Source organism: Sphaerodactylus townsendi, linkage group LG03 (assembly GCF_021028975.2).
Source record: "Sphaerodactylus townsendi isolate TG3544 linkage group LG03, MPM_Stown_v2.3, whole genome shotgun sequence".
NCBI lineage: Eukaryota > Metazoa > Chordata > Lepidosauria > Squamata > Sphaerodactylidae > Sphaerodactylus > Sphaerodactylus townsendi.
Window position 1 is genome coordinate 159,594,647 of NC_059427.1, and position 15,653 is coordinate 159,610,299.

General features: G+C 46.9%; 1 pseudogene; it reads left to right on the forward strand.

The window, feature by feature from the left end:
• The first annotated feature begins 2,030 nt into the window (after positions 1 to 2,030).
• On the forward strand, positions 2,031 to 5,306 carry LOC125427955 (annotated as a pseudogene).
• Positions 5,307 to 15,653: the final 10,347 nt, after the last annotated feature.

Consider the following 15,653-nt stretch of genomic DNA (forward strand, 5'->3'; position numbering starts at 1 on the left):
ATGTTACCTGTCTTCTAACCTTCAAACATTTTGTAGTTGGCATCTGTATTTATTAAATTGCTCTATCTAGCTGAGGATGTATCCTGGACTCACCCCAAAGTCTGTCTTCCGTGGGAATGATTTCTTCTCTCCTCCATCCCAGCACGATGCACACCGCTTGCTTCAGGGCTAAACCGCATCCCAGTTGTAGGCTTTTCTGCCTTCCCCTTCTTGGGTTGGATGCTGTTGGGTCTCGGCTTCTCTCCTGCTCTCTCCAGACCAGACACATAGCTTGCATCTGAATGGAAACGCATTTCAGCCAGTGGCTTGGCTCTCTCTCCCCTGAGAGTTTTCTCCCCCTCAGCTTCAGACTTTGGGGATTGCTTTCTCTGGCACGATTCTTCTTGTGCCATCAAGAAATTCAAAATAAGCTGTTGATTCGGCATAACGCTTTTTCGGATCGCTGCCCAGCTATCCTCACTTTCCGGGAACTGCTCAGGTGAGGCCACCTGCTCAAGCCTAGAGCCCTGGTGCCTCCGCTTTACTCCATAGGATGCTGCCGGCTCACCTCCTCTCCGAGCATTGATGCTGTCCTGGTAATCCATCCCGGCCTCCAAAAGACCCTCAGAACCTCTGGTTACCAGCTTGCACACCGGAGTATTGAAGATCCCTCAAAAAAGAGCTGCCACTATATCATGAAACCAAGCCTGGGAGAGCCACGCTTGCTTCAGTCAAGTTTCTGGGTCCTTTTCTTTTCAATACTCCAACTAGCTGAGTTATCAACGATTGTATTGTAAAAATTCAAAACAAAGAAATAAAACAAAACGGTTACATAAATCTCTCAGCTAGGCAGATCCCTTTGTGAATTCCTTGTCCCCATTCCCTGGGAACTCACGGTCCAGAGATGCATCTCTGACCACGTCTCAAGATGGACTCTAAAATCCTTTGTCTCTCCCCTCTCAGGAAACTCTATTCCAGCCACGAAGTGATGTAAACCTTTTGAAGTTGCATCCTGCCCTCCATCTAACACAGTGGTTCTCAACCTGGGGGTCGAATGACCCTTTCACAGGGATCGCCTAAGACCATCGGAAAACGGTCTTTTATATTTTATATATACCAATTTTATGGTTGGGGGTCACTACAACATGAGGAACTGTATTAAAGGGTTGCGGCATTAGAAAGGTTGAGAACCACTGATCTAACAGATCAAAGACCCAAGATGCTTTTCAGTAATGTGTGATTTTCCTTTTGCTGTAGCGATAGCATCATTCCATGACAGGATGTTATAACTTACTTAGTAATATGATAAGGTCTTCCTACTTTGTACCTTTGGTGACAAATTACTTTTTACTACTGAGAGAGAGACTCCTTGATTTTCAGTTTATATAGATCCCTTATTCTTCTATATCAAATATAATATTCAGGCTATTTTCCTGTTCCTATACAGTGATGATGCCAGCCATAGATTCACACAAAATGTTGTGAGCAAAAACTACCAGACTGTGATCACATAGCCTGGGAATCCCCCGAGAGCCAATTGCTGGATCAGATTAAAGGTGTAATTTGAGTGATGGATGTTGACCAGACAGGGCCTAGCCAAGGCTCTTGCTGTGGGATTGAAATCTCCACCTTCCTCCCATCTCTTTGGAAGAGAAGAATGATGTCGATTGGGAGGAGGGTGCAGGGGGGTGGGCTGTAGTCACTTGTGTGTTGGGCACTCCAGAGACTGGGATCAAAGTCCCACTTAGTTCTGAGTAATTTGGGCTACTCAATGACATTCGGCTAAATTGATCACACAGAGTTATTATGAAGATAAAGAGAAGGTGATATGTTGTCCCATGGATCTTGGAAGAAAGATGGGATGAAAATGTTCAATTTTATGGAAACTTTTTTTGGGGGTACTGTCCCCTCAGCTACTGTTAGGAGACTGTATCTGTTTGTGTGAAAGCTTTGCATGTGTATAGCCCTATTAGGAGGATTGTGTATGTGTGTTTTAAATAGTAACTTGCTGTGTACGTGGACAGTTTTCTGAAAAGTCAGAAACTCCTTGAATGGCCCCTTTTTACTGTCTGCTGGTAAGCATGGGATCGTGCTATGCTACTAGAAGGAATGGTGCTTAGTGCTTTATGTAATGCTGGTTTTAATCAGCAGTCGTTCAAGTCTAGTATATATTGATGCTCACTTCTTTTTCCGTTTGCAGAATAAGGCACCAGCAACAGATGACTTCGGCTCAGATGGCATTTCGCCAAATTCTGGTATAAACAAATTGCATCAGGCAGCAGCAAGAGATGGCTCTCCTGACTCTAAATGTCCAATATGCTTGGACAGTTTTGAAAATGTGGCCTTTTTGAATCACTGTTACCACAGATTCTGCTTTCGATGTGTGCAGGAGTGGTCCAAAAATAAAGCAAAATGTCCACTCTGCAAGCAGCCTTTTTGCTCTATCATCCATAGTATGCAATCTCATGGTGATTTTAAGGAATATATTGTACGACCTTCAGAGAATGGATCTTTTGGTAATCCTGATGGGAGACGATTCCGTTACCGGACTACTTTAACAAGGGAACGGCGTACATCAGTTTTTCCTCGAAGAAATGCCACATCACAAAGGACTGTGTCTCCTCCAGACAATGGGACAGTGACCCCTTCCGCACACGCAAAATAATGCGTTTTCAAACCACTTTCACAACTGTTTGCAAGTGGATTTTGCCATTCCGCACAGCTTCAAAGAGCACTGAAAGCAGTTTGAAAGTGCATTATTGTAAGGAACTTCAGAAGGACTTGAAACAAAGCAACTTAAATCAGTTCGTTTATTCCATAAACTTCAACGGTCTCAATACACGCCATGTGAGAACTGACCCCCCCCCTCGGCTAGAACTGTCGTTTTTACAGACGAAGACACTGCCCCTCCCCCTTGCACAGTTCCCAAGCAAAGTTTCACACAGGAAAAGCAAAAGTGAGCTTCAAACATACATGATAAGCATAAGCATAGCAAGGTCAATACTCCGGGCAGTAAGCCCAGTCAATGAGAAATGTGCCAAGGACGCAAGTCGGCTGGGTGGCGCCACTCAGCTCCCCACCCTTACATTTCGCCTCCCCTAAGAAAACCCCCTCCCCCCAGGCTTGCGAGGGAAGGCTTTATGGAAAGCAGAAATCAAAGGGGGGGCATCAATATTTTCCACGTAAATCCATTGATTATGACCAGAGGGGTATCCCACCCAGGAGACCAGATATTGCAGCCCGATTCGCGTAACATAGCGCAGAGGAAGTCCAGAATGGCGTCGCATCTGCGTGAATGCTTGTGGCCATCAACGCATCACCCGGCGAGAGGGAACCTCCGTTGGAGTGCGTGCTACAGGCATCTGAAGCGGAAGCCTAGCTTGAGGTAGACCTAGAAGTGAAAGACAGGGTGGAATGTTACTTAATGAGTTAGGCAGTTCCAAACGCTGGCATTGGGTCACCCCGTTAATTACTTGGGAGATTCTGAGATGCTCCTATGAATTTCTTGCCTAGCTTGGAATATTTGTGCACATCTCTCAAGTTTCTGGTAGAAAAAGATAAAACCCAGGTGCCCACTTTGCAAAGCGGGAAATCAACCCTATGCTTGTCTGCTTGGAATTTTTTGAGCCTCTTAGCCTGGAGAGAAAGTGGAGGTGGAAACAGATTTCCAACCCTCCGCTAGGGACTTAATCCAGTCTCCAAATTCCGGGGGCTGCAACGCAGAATCGGGGGGGGAGTTCAGAGTAAGGGGGAACGAAATGCGACCAGACACTATTTCAAAGGCGTTTTATTGGTGCTACTGTGCACCGCATTATTGTAAGCATATTCAGCGAAGGGGAGCAGCTCGACCCAGTTGTTTTGATGGTAATTGGTGTAACAACGTAGATATTGTTCCAATGTTCTGTTGGTCCGTTCGGTCTGGCCGTCACTTTGAATGTGGTAGGGGGCGGCGACAGCTGAGGTGGTTCCCAGAATGTCCAAAAACGCCTTCCAAAATTTAGAGATGAATTGGGGACCCCTATCAGAAATTACTCTCTCCGGAGCTGAGTGCAAACGATACACATGTTGAATAAACAACTTGGCTAGCTTAGGCGCCGACGGTTTTGGTTTTGCAAATCGAGTTTGATGATGTAGCACCTAGAGGTCCCAGCCATTGGAGAATGTGTCGGGATCATCATTGGACTCTCTTTTGTTACGGGACTGAGGTGCGGGAGCCTCAGGTCATAACTCAAGGAAACAGCCATCTGATAAAGCAGATAACTGGGTGCGGTAGCGAGCCCACCCAGATTCTCTGAATGGACCTTCTCCGTTCTCCTTTCAGCACCATTGCAAAGTCTCGCGGGAAGACGCTTGACAGTGGGATTTCATGATCCCATTCACAAAAGTTTAAATTGTATCTGTCTTCTGTATTGATGTTTCTTTATTGGTGTCCGGTAGGGGACCTGCCCCCTACCTGCCCCCTTTACCTGCCCCTTTGCCCTCTTTGATGTTTTGTGTATAAAAGTTCTTGCTCTTGGTTACGAGAGCGCGATTCTCCTGCCCGAGCTGTCACCATCACTTCCGAATAAAATACTTTGCTTTGAAGAACACCGGCTTCCTGTGCCTCAATATGTTGTTAGCTGAAATCACTTATTGTTACCCAAGCAACAGCGGCAACAAAGGCACCTGAACTTGTTGAGTTGTCTTCAGATTCTGAGGGATCATTTGATGATGCTAAAAGTGAAGATGTGAGCAAAGTGCTGCCTATCCAGTATCATAGTTTCAGTGATACTAATGCCAGTGGGAATGCATCACCCTGCTCTCTTGGGTCCAGGGATGGCAGATCCAGTTATAAGGACAATATGTCCATGTCAAGTGAGATGCAGTCTGAAAGGCATGAAAGGGATAAAGCTAAAACAAAGGGGTCTACTACCAGGAATTGGCTACAAAGCTCTGCTGCGAAAAGAGGTGAAGATGGTGGTGATGATGATGGGGATAACAGATTATCCAAAAGAAAGAAGTCTGAATCCTATTCACAACATTCTTACAGCAGAGAACGCCATGGCATGAAAAGCAAAAGAAAGCATCACAGCATGGAAAAACAGAAAAGGAGACGGGATTACAGCAGGCACAAGCACAAGAGTGATAATAAGAAGTCACGAGACGAGAGTCTATCTCGAAAAAGCCAAACTCTCTCTCCAAGTAGTGAAAGCCTTATGTCCTGAGATTTAAGCTGATCCAGATCCCAGAGCAATGAGTTTCAGAGAAGATGATCAAGAAGCAAAGACAGTGATTATTATCCAAGACAATTACTGTCAAGGAAGACTCAACAGTTCCCTTCCATTTGAACTAGTTATTGATTCAATACACTCAGAGACAATCAGTCCGTTAGAAAACTTTTTCTTTTTGTAGTTTATTAAGTCTTACTTATATCTGATATCTCAGTTAGGCAAGCATAATAAAACTTCCAGTGACAGCTAGCGACTTAAAATTCAAGTAAACATTTAATGTAGCTTAAGACATGTAACAGGCAAGCTTACAAATTGCTCAAATGAACTAACAAAAAAAAACCCTTCAGGAAAACAAAGCTGGGCTTCAGCTTCAGTTAAACCCCAATCAAAATAACTGCCTTTCTCTGTGCTGAGAGCCGCAGCCTCCAACTGTCACTTTTAGAATGTTCGCTGAACTCTTCACATGCCCCTTTTCAGCTGAAATTTCGGGGCTAAATGTCTTAAAATTTCAGTTAGATCCAATCATATCATACAGGCAATTCTGTATATTTAACCATTACCCTGACGACTTAGTGCATCAGCAATAATATTGTCCTTACCCTTTACATGTCGAATCTCAAACTCATAATCTTGTAGGGCTAAGGACCATCTCATAATACAAGCATTGCTGTTTTTCATCTTGCTCAAAAAGGCCAAAGGATTATGGTCAGATCTTACAATAAACTTAGACCCTATTAGGTAAGGATGCAATTTTTTAATTGCCCACAAGATGGCAAGGCATTCCTTCTCAATTGTTGAGTATGCACATTCTCTAGGTAACAGCTTTCTACTAAGGAAAACTATTGGATGCATCAATTGGTCTTCACCTTTCTGAACTAATGTTGCACCTAAACCTTGTTCTGAAGCATCAGTATACACTTCAAATGGTTTTCAAAATCAGGAGCAGTTAATACTGGAGCGTTTACAACAGCCCTTTTCACCCCGTCAAAAGCAGTTTGACATCTATTGCTCCAAACAACTTTAAATGGGAGCTCGCTTTTTACATAAATCTGATAATGGTGTAGCTCAGGGGTGGGCAATTATTTTTTCCATGGGGCTGCATAAGAAACAGAAAATATTGTGGAGGGCCGGGCCAAAAGGCAGGGGGGCGAGACGCTTTTGAAAGCCCCACAGAAGCCGGCAGCCAAGGCAACCAGCTTCTGCGGGGCTTTCAAAGGCGCCTCGCTCCCCAGCACGGCAGGGGGGCCAGTCAGGGTCATCCGGCGGGCCGGATGTGAGGAATTCCATAGAGTAAGTATTCCATAGAGTAAGGAATTCCATAGAGTATGTAAGGAATTCCATAGAGCAGAAATAAAAGGCTTTGTTGGTTAAAAGACCGTTTATTCAGACATCTTAGAAAGCTCACGTACACGGCGTGGCAGGAATGAAGTCTTCCCGCCAGACCCACAGGTTATAACTTTCTCCGTCCCATCCCCCTCCCGGTTTTCCCCGTCCCATTCTCATGGGAACGGCATGCTCATCTCTCTCCGTGAGATAAGGCCTCTGCCAGAGAGAAATGCATGGCGATTCTGGCCCATCGCTCGCCCGAGCCCTGGAATCTACCTCAAGGCCAAAGCGGCTGTGCTGAGAATCCAACACCATTGAAACCTTTACACTCTGCTTCCCTAAGTACTTCTCCCCCCCCCTGGTTTTGTGTGGGAAGGAAGATGCGATGGAAAAGCAAGGAAATAAAGGGAGAGGCGTTAATATTTTCTGGAATACCACCCATTGAGAAGTTATAATAGCGGAATACCCCACCCAGGAAACCGAAATATTACCAAGCGTTTGCGGTTAAAAGCGAGAGTCCAGGATGGCGTCAATTTCATAATGCTTGTGGCCATCCAATTATGGTCGTGAGGGTATCTCCGGAGGAGTCGTGCCAGAGCATCGAGGCGGGGAGCCTCCTTGGAAGCAAACTGGAATGAAAGGCAGGATGGATATTACTTAAAGAAATTAGGCAGAATTTAACCCGAGGAGCAGTAACATCATTAATCACAACCGTAATTCTAAAAAAGGTCCCACGAATTTTTTGCCCAGTTTTGAAATTTATGCCGCGTCTCTCTGAGATTTTTTTTGGTGAACAAGTAGAGCCCAAAGCCCCAACGCATGAAAAGGAAAGTCAGACCCGATGTTTATCATGCCTGGAACTTTTGGGAGATCTTTAGCTTGCTGCAAAGCAGTCTGAACCGTTTTCTCACCCCTCAGCCAGAGATGAAATCCACTGCTGGAATTCCTGGAGGATAAAGCGCCTCAGCGGAGTAGTTAGAGACAGCTTGATGATTGGAAGGGAAAGAAGCTGACCAGACACGAATTTCAAAGGGGTTTTTTTTCGCGTGCACTGCTATGAGAGCGGCATTGTTATAGGCATATTCATTAAGCCTTGAATTAAATCGCACCAGTTGTCTTGGTGATAGTTGGTGTAACAAGCGTAAATACTGTTCCAAGAGTTCTGTTGCGTCCTTTTCTGACTCACCGTCACACTTTGAGCGTGGTAGAGGAAGGCGGCAACTGCGGGGTAGCCCCAACAGACCCAGGAAAGCTTTCCAAAATTTTTTTGAAATGAATTGGGGCCAGCGATTGGTGAGGACCTGCCACCTTGAGGGGAGAAGTGTAGGCGGTATATATGTTGAATGAACAACGGCCCAATTTGGGAGGCCGGGAAGGAATAGAGGTGCAGGGGATGAAATGGGGCTTGTTGTTTGGAAAACAGGTCCACCACCACCCACAAGACTGTGTTTCCCTGGCTCTCCGGTAAATCCGTGAAATAAAAAATCCCATTGAGATGACTTCCCAGAGTGAGGGAGGCAACCGGGAGAAGTTTTAACAGTCCCATATGGGGCTTTCCGGGATGGATTTGGCCTCGCTTTCAAACAGAGCACCCCTATGATATAAGCCTCAATGTCTTTCGCCATGGCGCCACAAGGCGGCCGGGCTAAGTGCTGAGGTAATCTTGAGAAAGCCAAAATGTCCAGCTGGCCGGGCATCATGGCGAGCTTCGAGAACCTGCTTGCGAAGGGAGGGGCCGCGTGCCAACAATTTCCCGGCTTCCAAACACCATTCACCACAAAGCGGCTAGGGGAGTCACCTTCACTCTGCCCGGCAGCTCACTTGAAAACTCCCCGCCTCTCCTCGAGGTTCCGCGCAGGAAGGGGAGACAAAGGCAGGAAGCGAGCGTTGGAGGAAGGCCGGATGTCTGGGGATGGGTGGCCCGGCCAACCCCAGTTGGGAGGGAGAAGGACAGTCTTGAGGGGATGTCTCAAGTAAAGGCAGCTCCACCCCAGGAAGGCCGCGACAGCGCATCAGCCAGTTTGTTGTAGTTTTCGAGGGAAAATAAATGGACGGTGAAGGAAAAGCGGAAAAGAAATCATTGTATTGCGCGTGGTTGTTTTGCAGACATTTTGAGGGTGAGAGAGCAGCTAAGTTCTTGTGATCCGACCAAACCTGGAAAGGGTGTTTAGCCCCCCTCAAGCCAGTGGCGTAAAGTGGAAAAGCGCTGCCTTGATGGCTTAGCGAAGTCTCTTATCCCCTCACGGTCCGAAGTTGAGTTCTGCGCCCGGGGAGAATTTTTTTGGATAAAATAAGCACGGAACAAAGCCTACCATTTTTATTTCTCTGCAATAGGGCTCGCCATAGCGCCTTGTCGGCAGCATCCGCATTGAACCACGAAGGGAAGGTCTGAATTGAGTCCATTTTTTAAAACCTTAGGATGAGATCCTGCTTAGCCCAAATAGTCTATGGAGGGTTGATGAAAGCTTGACACTTAGACAGTTTCGCGAAGAGGAGTTGTCGAGCAAAGCGTTGTAATTACTTCCTGAACCAAAGCCTCATGCTCCTCCACGGTTTTGTGAGTAGAAATTAAAAACATCATCTAAGTACACAACTACTCCTTTTATATAATAAAATCATGCAAGGAAACTTCATTTTATGAGGGGCCATGAAAGCGGGTGCCCCAGCTAACCGAATGGGAAAATTAAGTATTCATACTGTGCGAATCTAGGGTTAAATGCTGTCAAATGTAAGTAGCCTTCTGCAATTCTGACTATGTAGTATGTCTTCTCTCAAATCCAACTTAGTAAAATCCGTCCCGCTTGCCCAATGCATCTAAAGGTCCTTGATTAAGGGCAAGGGGTATTTATTGGACATGGAAACAGCATTTAATCCTCGGTAATCAGTACACAAAGTCTTAAAGACTTCGTCCTTCTTCTTTACAAACAGGACGGGCGGCGTCTGGCATTATGTTTGGTAGCCACGTCGTATGAATCCATGAGAAACAAGGTTTTTTTTATCTAAGAAGAGCCTGGAGATCTTTCTCTCACCGTTAGGGCTCATCACGATAAATTCTACCCTTGGGTAGTTGAGCCCGGAGCTGCTCATTATGGAATTTTGCAGTCAGTGTCTCTATGGGGGGCAATTGGTCGCATTCCTGTTCTTGAAACACTCTGGCTAGAAGTCTATAGTAAGCTGGAGGAATACCTGTGGAATTGAGAGCCATTGGGATGTGTACGCTTCTAAAACCAAAGGGATTTATCTCATTGGATGGGGGGTTCTCCTCCAATTCATATGCTTTCCTCCACAGGGGGGGGGATCAGTGAATTCTAGAATCCGTTCCTTCCAAATAATATTTGGTTCATGTAGCAATAACCATGGCATGCCCAGGACAATGGAATGTTTGGCCCCGGGCAAGTATGAAACTAATCTTCTCCCAATGGTCAGCGCATAGCGAAGGAGGACAGATTCGCGTTTTGAATCGAGCGGGCCCTCGGCTCGAGTGGAGCTACCGTCCATTTTGTTTGAGCGGTATGGGCTTTGCTAGAGGAACTTCGGTCTAAGCCGAGCTCTTCAGCCACTTGAAGGGCCGCATTAAGCAATGGGAGCAACCAAGTCTACAAAGGGCGAGGCTAAAATCGTGTATGCTTAGCAGGGTTGGCCAGAATAAAGCGAACAGTAATGGGTAGCTGCCTTCACTCACCGCATCTGGAGTAGGATCCATATCCATGAAGCCGATAGGAAGGCAAACTACCACTTCCCCTCTCGGTGTCTCCTTGGTAACGCTTTTAGAAGCGGAAGCCGTTGGAGGAGGGCCGGATCTCCGTGGTAATGGCAGAGGAGGAGGTGGTCGCGTGGGGTGCGATGCGGTGGGCTTCTGTTTTTTCGGGCAGTTAGCAGCCAGGTGGCTAGTCCCCATAATAAAGGCACAATAATCCTAAGCGTCGGCGGCGTTCAAGAGGTGGTTCATTAGAAGCGGCTGGAAGCAGCTTGCTGCGAGTTGTAGAATTGATGAAGTGATTAGGCCGGGTTTGGTGATCGTATTTAAGCGGCGTAGTCCAAGCGAGCACGCTAAGCGCGATCCCAAGTCGATCCACTCAGCGATGATGCCCCGGCGGAGATCTGGTTGACTTTACTCCATCTCTCGAAGTTTCATTGATGGCATCAGAGAAGTATTCACATTTCATGCATTCCAGGCCACTCCGGAGTCAGGCAGCAACGCTGCCGGAACTCGAGCAAATTCGGCAAACGGTTGCCCTGTTGAGAATGGAATTTTTATGAATGCGGATGGCTTCATTTTCAGCGTCTCTGGATCTTGGCGGGCTCTTAGGGCTTGAAATGCAGCCACTGTCTCGCAGTATCATCGCCTGCAGCTCAAAAGGGTCACAAACCAGTCAGCAGCCACCCGTCCAGGACAGACCCGATGTCACGTATTTTTGTTCAAGATCGATATAAGTCATCATATTCCTCCATATGTGCATCGAGTTGCAGGAGAAGTAGGGAGTTTAAAGCGGTCCCATCGAAGCGGGCAGGGATGGGGGCTATGGTATCCTCTCTCCGGCCCTTGGAACCCGCTGGAGACTCGCGGTTTACTACAGGTTGAAGCGGTGGAGCAGGAGGAGCAGGCTCGAGAGGCAGGGGCCTGGCGCGCTGGTTCCCGATGAAGCTTAGGACCTTGAGGGCGGCAGGAGTAGCAGGACCCGAAGCTGTCGCCCGATAGGGCAGACGTAGATTGTCGAGGGTAGCGGTGGCGCCCGACTCGAGGAATCCTGTCGCTCTTCTTCAGCTCCTGTTCTAGGCAGCTAACTCCCTCTCCTTATGAGTCAAGGCATCTTGATCTTGGCGATGCAAAAGCTTCTCCCGCTCCAGTTTGTCAAGTTAAGTCCCGTTGAATAGCTGCGATCAATTCACGCTAGCGTCGGATGGCCTTAATCCCCAGCGTTAGCCCGTTCAGAGTCCATCCCTAGAGTGCTCTAGGACCTTATTGTGTGAATAGATAAATCTTGCATATAGCCTGCCGTTACCGTCTTTGCTTCGGTCAATTCAAGTTGGAGCGTCTTTGCTGTTGTTCACGATCTTTTGCAGGTTTCAGCTCCTTTTGCAGCTGTTCTCGTTCACTCCTCCCACTGCGCTGGCGTTCCGCGGGCCGCGCTTCGCAGGCATCTACGCGGTCGAGACCACTTCCTCGTCCCAATTTTTTCTTTGGGCGGGAGGAAATAAATCGGATGGGAGAGGCGAACTTTCCTCGGATTCCTCCCTCGCCGGAAATGCACCTCTAAATCACAGCGGCCCGTAGTATCTCATAGCATCAGCTACCCTACGTCCGGGATCTGTTGGGCCAGATTGGGTGTCCGACGCGAGCCCCCTGCCAATCATCGAACCCGATCTCGACGGAACCGGTGTTAACTGCGGTTTAGGGCCTCGGTGCTATGCCACTGTAGTTCTTGGGGCATCATCGAAATCTGAGTCCAGGAATCGTTCTATTGATTCCTGGGTTGCATGAAAAGTGGTCCGAGCCCATCTCCTCGAGACAGGAGCATCTGAGGTTTGTAATCCACAACCAGCGGGTAGAGATCCGTTCACAGGCGCGATCATAGACCTTGGCGCCCCCAGCGCTATGCCACTCGCGCCAGTCGCTTCGGCGTCCCACGATGAAGTAAGGGAAGACTTCGTGTCGGCGGGGCGGGGAGAGTTACCAGCGAACCCGTTCCCCGCTGGTTTCTCCAGAATCAGGAAGGGAAAACGGAACCCTCTGGCGGGGCTACCGAGCCTTCCTCAGTTCAAGAATATTACGACCTCTGCATGCGGGAACACCAGAGGTCCGCACTGATTTCTGTGTAGAAGTAAATGAGGATTTAAGTTCACTGCTGCCACAATGTAAGGAATTCCATAGAGCAGAAATAAAAGGCTTTGTTGGATTCCAAAGGCGTTTATTCAGACATCTTAAGCTCACGTGCGGCGTGGCAGGAATGAAGTCTCTCCGCCAGACCCTGGGTTATAATCCTTCTCCGTCCCATCCTCGGTTCCCGCTCTGGCCCCATTCTCATGGGAGCGGCATGCCTATCATCTCTCCGTGAGATGAGGCCTCTGCCAGAGAAACCATGGGTGTATCGCGCCCGAGCCCTGGAATCTACTCAAGGCCAAGCGGCTGTGCTGAGAATCAACACCATTGAAACCTTTACACGCAGGCTGTATAATGCCCAGGTCTGGTGTAGCTAGTTCACTTAGTTGAGGTATGAACTTTCTACAAAACCCAACTAATCCTAAAAAGGACTGAATATCCTTTTTTGTAGTTGGAATAGGCCAATTCTTAATACTGGCAACTTTAGCTTCAAGAGGCTTAATTTGACCATTGCCGACACAGTGATCAAGGTATATCACCTCCTTCCATCCAAATTGACACTTATCAGGTCTCAAAGTTAACCCAGCTTCCTGAACCTTCTGCAAAACCATTCGTATATGTTTCAAATGAGTCTCCCAGGAATCAGACATGATGGCTATATCATCCTGATAACCAAAGGCTTAATCTAACCCAGTAAGAACCTTATCAATCAACCTCTGGAAGGTTTTGGAAGCTCCGTTTAACCCAAAAGGCATTCTCTTAAATTGAAAATGCCCAAGCCCGCATACAAAGGCTGTTTTCTCAGAGGCTTCTTTAGTTAGGGAATTTGCCAATACCCCTTTGAACAATCCAAGGTTAACTTATAAACTTAGCACTAGCCCCAATCTTTCCACCAATTCCTGCCAAAATGGGGTGTGGGATAAGGATCAAGAGTTGTTATTAGAATTAACTCCTTTCTACAAAATCTACCACACAGTCTGAATTCAGGTCAGGGTCACCTTCAGACACTTCTGCTTTTTTCTTCACCTAGTACTATGGGTGCTCCCCATGCACTGTTACTAGGCTCAATAATATCCCACTTCAACATTTGTTTAACCTCCTTCTCCACAACTTCTTTCATCACGATTGTTAATAGGGTATGGTGTAGTTTTAATAGGTGCAACACTTCCGGTGTCAATATGGTGGGAAATCATGTGAGTTAAACTGGGCTGTTCAGTAAACAACAATTCAAAGGAATCCTTTAACAAATGTCTAATTTGCTCTACCATTTGCCCTTCTGATAAACCATCTGAAATTAGAACTTTACTCACATCAGAACACTCCTCAAAAAATTCCATTCCACAAACTTCCCATTCATGCCGTTGAGTGTCAACTTGTACTGGAAAAATCATTACAGATCTCTGGCACAATATGGTTTTCAACTCTATTCACATGCACAGTTCTCTGCCCACCATCTTCTTTGAGATTACATAATTGTCATTGGGTAAAACCTGTATTATCACATAAGGTCCCTTCCAAGCCACATCCAACTTAACAGGCTTATCACACTGACAATAATAACACTTTATTATTACCCACTGCAAAGAGCTCGCGTGGCCTAGCCTTAACATCAAAGTAGGTCTTTTGTTTCTTTTGCTTGAGCCTGCTTCAAATTCTCTGCTGCAAAACTGTCCTTACTTCCTACAAGAGTTCTTTGCAGCTCACAAAAATATGCATTTTACATCCTTGGGACAAGAATTGTCAGTAAAAGCCTTCCCAATTTGCTCTAGCTTCATCCAAAGGACCTCTGATATCTCTACCAAAACAATAACTGATTTGGACTAAATTCTGCGACTTTCTTGGACTGAATTCGCGGAGAGCAAACGTCAAATATGGTACCGCTGGATCCCATGAGTTTGAACAAATGCTTTATTACATAAGATTTCAACAATTGTCCTGTAGTTCTGAAATGGCCCTCTCCACTAAAACCACAAATTTTGACTTAGGAGTTTGCTAATGCCACTATAGGGGCATGCTTGAACTCCTCAGCCAACTCACAGAAAAATTTTCATCACCTGTGACATCAAATTAGGGGCTTGATCAGTCATTAGTACTTTTCATCACAATCTCATATGTGGACACAAATTCCATTAAGACCTTTAGCTATTGTTACAGATGTAATGTTTCTCCACACAAAAGGCACAAAGGAAATCTTAAAGATTGCGTGGTCAACTATAACTACAATATACTGTTTTCCTGAACTAATTTTAGGTAAAGGACCTAAAATGTCCAAACTGACCTTTGCAAAGGGTTCGTCAATTACTGGGTAGGGTCGTAGCTCACACCTAGTTCTATCAGTAGCATGCCCAACCCGTTGACATACATCACATGTCTTGCAAAAATCCTTAACTGTCAACCCTGGCCAAAAAAACCTGCCTTTGAGTTCTTTCCATAGTCCTTCTTATTCCTAGGTGTCCAGCCAATGGGACACTATGAGTCAGTTCTAAAATTTCTTCCCTGAACTTTCTTGGAATTACTAACTGTAAGGTTACTTCTCCCTTCTCAGAAAAGCCCTGACTCCACCGTTGGCGATACAATAAGCCAGATTGCCATATAAATTTCTCAGGATTTTCTTTAGATACTTCTCCAGAAGCAACCTCTGCCTTTTCACATAACTCTTTCAAAGTGGGACATGATCTTTGTTCAGTTTTAAACTGCTCAGACATTTCATGACATACATTTTCTTTATCCTCAAAATGAAAAGTTTCAACTTCCATAGCTGGAATAGCTGGACTAGCAGTGCTTAATGACTCATCTTTCTTTCCCTCCAATCGTAACTTAGGCCCTTTCCGCACGGGCCAAATACGGCACCCTGGGGACGGCAGAAGCGCTGTCCCCAGGGAGCCATTCGCACAGGGGGCGCAGCTGCTTTGCAGCTGCGCCGCCCGAGCGGCGCGAAGCTGCCATTTTCCGACCTCGCTTCCCCAGCGAGGTTTTTGGAAAACAGCGGCTTCGAGCGGCAGCGGCTCAAAGGTGCCCTCCCTCCCCCCTTGTCGCCGTCCACCTACCGTGTCTGTGGCCATCCAGAGCGTCACCGAGGCCTGGGGACACTCCCCCCTGCCCTGCGACGCCGGGAGCAGCTTCCAAGTGGAGGGCAGGGGGCGTATGTCCCCGAAAGGCCTCCGGCTTATAACGCGCCAGGACGACCCTAGCAGACACCGCAGGCTCCACTCGGCAGATGACGGCACTCTGCGGCGCTGTCTTCCCGGCTGTTTCTGGGACCGTTTGTGCGAACGGTCCCAGGGGGGTTGGGTCGGCGTCGTATATGCCGACCCAAC